This window comes from Petaurus breviceps, unplaced genomic scaffold (genome assembly GCF_028583685.1).
Source record: "Petaurus breviceps papuanus isolate PSGF00001 unplaced genomic scaffold, PetGlider_PUasm1.0 90510, whole genome shotgun sequence".
NCBI lineage: Eukaryota > Metazoa > Chordata > Mammalia > Diprotodontia > Petauridae > Petaurus > Petaurus breviceps.
Window position 1 is genome coordinate 1535874 of NW_027187267.1, and position 3816 is coordinate 1539689.

Below are 3816 nucleotides of genomic sequence, written 5' to 3' on the forward strand. Positions count from 1 at the left end.
CCTTCCTTCCTTCCTTCCTTCCTTCCTTCCTTCCTTCCTTCCTCTCCTCTCCTCTCCTCTCCTCTCCTCTCCTCTCCTCTCCTCTCCTCTTCCTCCTCCCTCCTTCCCTCCCTCCCTTCTTTCCCTTGTCTTTTCTTCCCCAGTCCAGATAAAGGTATTGTTCAGAAACCTCTCCTCTTTTCCATACTCCTATTGACAGTCTTAGAGCAGTATTCATTTGCTACTCCATTTTCCGAAAAGTAGCAACTTGATTCATTCTCTTTCTTGCCTTTTTTTTTCTAGGCTAATATAGGATGTAATTCCCAATGGTGAGCTTTGTGCTATGTTTTTTCTTTGCTCTCTCTCTATAACTTTCATACAAAATTGAGTTTTTGGAAGACAAAGGACTATCCCCCTTATGCATGCCTTTACTAGTTGCATTTGCAGATCTTTCCCCTACCATAATTTCTTCAAAGTTTTTTTTGGAAGAGTTTTCTTCTAAGCTGCCTTAAACCAGAAATACCTATTCATAAAGCAGGCAGCAGGGAGTAGTAGAAGGCACTCCATATCTTATGTTGAGGAATTCAGTCCTACTCTATGCCTTTTCATTCACCACCTGCCCATCCTAACGCAAGTCAATTCTATCTTTGGAACTTTGTCTGTCTATTCACTTGTCCTTCACACCAGATGCTCCTGGAGTCCAGGTATTCCATACCTTGGAGTGGCAAGTTGCCCTAAGAACTACAACACCTGCTCAGATACATGGGTTCTTGAAACTTGTTCTCGCTTTGAATGAAACCCATTGTGTTGTCCCTTTAACACACCCCATTCCTGGAAAATTATGTCATGAAGCCCTAGGAGTGATCTCCCTCCATAGGCAGTATTATCTCCTCTCCCCTATTCTAAATCTGTGCCCCATCCTCAATACCATTTCCCTCTTCTTCTAAGACAAGTCTTCACCCCTAGAACAGTTTCTTTTAGAGAAACAAAAGTCAATAATCTTTTTTTGCCTCATTTGGGAGTTTATGGATCCTACACCCCCCCCCCAGCCCCTCCTTCCACCCAAACAACTTTCTTCTGTGCTTTCTCATGTCCCCAGTTATTGATTTTTCTTATAAGGGATGTGGTTTTTAGTCCAATGCACAGCAATTCAATTGTTCTTCTTTTCTCCCCTCCGATTCTTTTGACCCTCTAAGATATTTTGTCCCTTAGATTCTTTTCCTCTCTAAATGGCTTCTTTTTGTTATTTCACTGACCCTCAAATGATGTGTTTGGTTTTTAAAAATTTTTCCTTAATGCTGGAATCATGATGGGACTGATTTCATTGCTTTGTTTCTTTCCCCCTCCCAATTATACTTATTTACCTTTCTTGTGTTTATTTTGATTCATATAATAAATTTTGAATTTTTTTGCTTATTTCTGTTTTCTTTTGAGGGAAATGTTCACATCGTTCCCTTTTGTTGAAAGTCTATCATTTTAAAAACATTTTTATTAATTTCATTAACTATTTCCTAATTGCATGTAAAATTTTAACAACCACTTAACAACTGAGTTCAAAATTATCTTCCTCTCTCCCATCTCACTCTCCTCATCTGTCTTTTTTTCCCACTGATGATTCAACTCAGTTTTGCAGAATGTTATTTGTTAGTGCAATCTGATCTTTTCTTTTTAGAACACCATATTCCAATTATCTCCTTGATTTCTCATAAATAAGGAACTATCTTGCAAGATTTATACTGATATTGGAGGATTCTCTTCTGGTTACCTGAAAGGTATGTTGATTGATATTTATATTCAGAAATTTTGTTACCACATTTCTTTGTGAGTTAAATTTTGGGTTATTGTTTTATTTTTTGATGTCTCATAGATTGTGGTTAGTAGAATTTTAGTTTTTCCTCTATTCCAAATACTTCTGTATTTTTTTTTGCAGGAGTGGTGAATATTATTCTTGGAAGTCTCAAACCTCTTATTTCATCATATTTTACAGGGAGATCAATGATCCTTGAATTCATTCTGTGAATTTTGTCATCAAAGTCAATAGCCCTATCTTGAAAAAATGTCGCATTCTTTCAAAGCTATATTATTTTTAAAATTTTCTACCAGTTTTCTTTTACTTCTGCATTTCTGAGCTCCAAATCTTCTATTCCTCTTTTATACTTTATTTGAAATTATCTTTGTCATACTTTTTAAGTGCCCACATTCTTGATTTAAAAAAAATCTTTGAAAGTTCTGACTTTGACCTTGATTTCCATCCTTGTTTCTTTTAGGTTTGAAGTTTTAAAGTTTACCTTTTGAAACATTCTGGAGCTTTTTTTTTTCCTTCAGTTATTTCATTATCATCTTTGTGAGTCTACTGTAACGGATTGCTCTCATCGGGAATTTTCTGTAGCATTTATTTATTGTATTTTGTTTTTTTTTTCTGTAGCATTTATTTATTGTATTTTGTTCTTTTCCAGATTGTCCCCATATTCTTGTTGGTCAGTGATGCTCTTTTCCTCATATCATTTATTTTTATATTTTTATTATCCCTTTATTCCATTTTTCACTTTACTTGCTTCTTTAAAATAATAAAGAGGAATTGGTTTTAGGCATGTCCTTTCACTGAGCCATATTGCTTGAAACAAATTGTCTGATTTTATTTTTCATTTTTTCTTTTCATCATTTTTGGTTGACTTTTTAGCTTCTAGGGGGTTCAACTCTCTTGGGGTTGGGCTTTTACTCCACCTTTCTCTGCTTTCTTGTTGGATACTGTTTCCCTTATGTTCCAGAGTGTTGGATGAAGCTCTGTATTTCTGGACATGTCTCTCATCCATGGTTACATTCTTTTTACTTTCCAGATTACTAAAGGTGGATAAAATTAACTGTATCCTCTATTAAGTAGTGGGGTGTTGCTATTGTATCACCGCTGAAGAGAGTCTCCAAGAGGTAATAAGAATGTCTACCATTGCCGGCTTATACTCAAACTGTCTCTTGACTTTATTTCTGGACGACTTTTCTCTTCTGTTTCTTACTGTGTTAGAAAAAGCTCCACACTTCCAGATCTCTGCCATTCACAGATTCTACTTTCTATTATTCAGTACTATAGCTGGGTGAGTTTTTAATGACCTTCCTTTCATGGTGCATGCATGTGTGCGTGTGTGTGTGTGCGTGTGCGTGTGAGCGTGTGTCTGTGTGATATTTGACTAAGTCACTGAGAAGAGAAGCCTCTAAGAAGCAATGATATATACCAAGGTAACCATTTAGAGTAGATCTGCTGAGGTAGTCAAGGAGCAGTGGGCACTAGGTTAAACTAGATATGATGGGCCAGTAATATAGACTTGTGGTTTCTCATTCCACTTTCAACCCCAGTAGGAATATTACAGTCATGGGAAGACAGCCACTACAAAGGCATGGAGTTTGAAGATAGAGTGCTGTTTTGAATTCAGTAAAGTGGAAGAAGATTGGACATATCTTTTGGGGAAAATGTCTCCTTTCTTTTCTTATTTTTTCAATAAATTTCTTGCTATTTTGGGGTGGTTGGGGTTGGAACTATGCTTAGACACAAGCTCTCTCTCTCTCTCTCTCTCTCTCTCTCTCTGTCCCTCTCTGTCTCTCTCTCTGTCTCTCTCTGTCTCTGTCTCTGTCTCTCTCTGTCTCTCTCTCTGTCTCTGTCTCTGTCTCTCTCTGTCTCTCTCTCTCTCTCTCTGTCTCTCTCTCTCTGTCTCTCTGTCTCTCTGTCTCTCTCTCTGTCTCTCTCTGTCTCTCTGTCTCTCTCTGTCTCTCTGTCTCTCTCTGTCTCTGTCTCTGTCTCTGTCTCTCTCTCTCTGTCTCTCTCTCTGTCTCTCTGTCTCTGTCTCT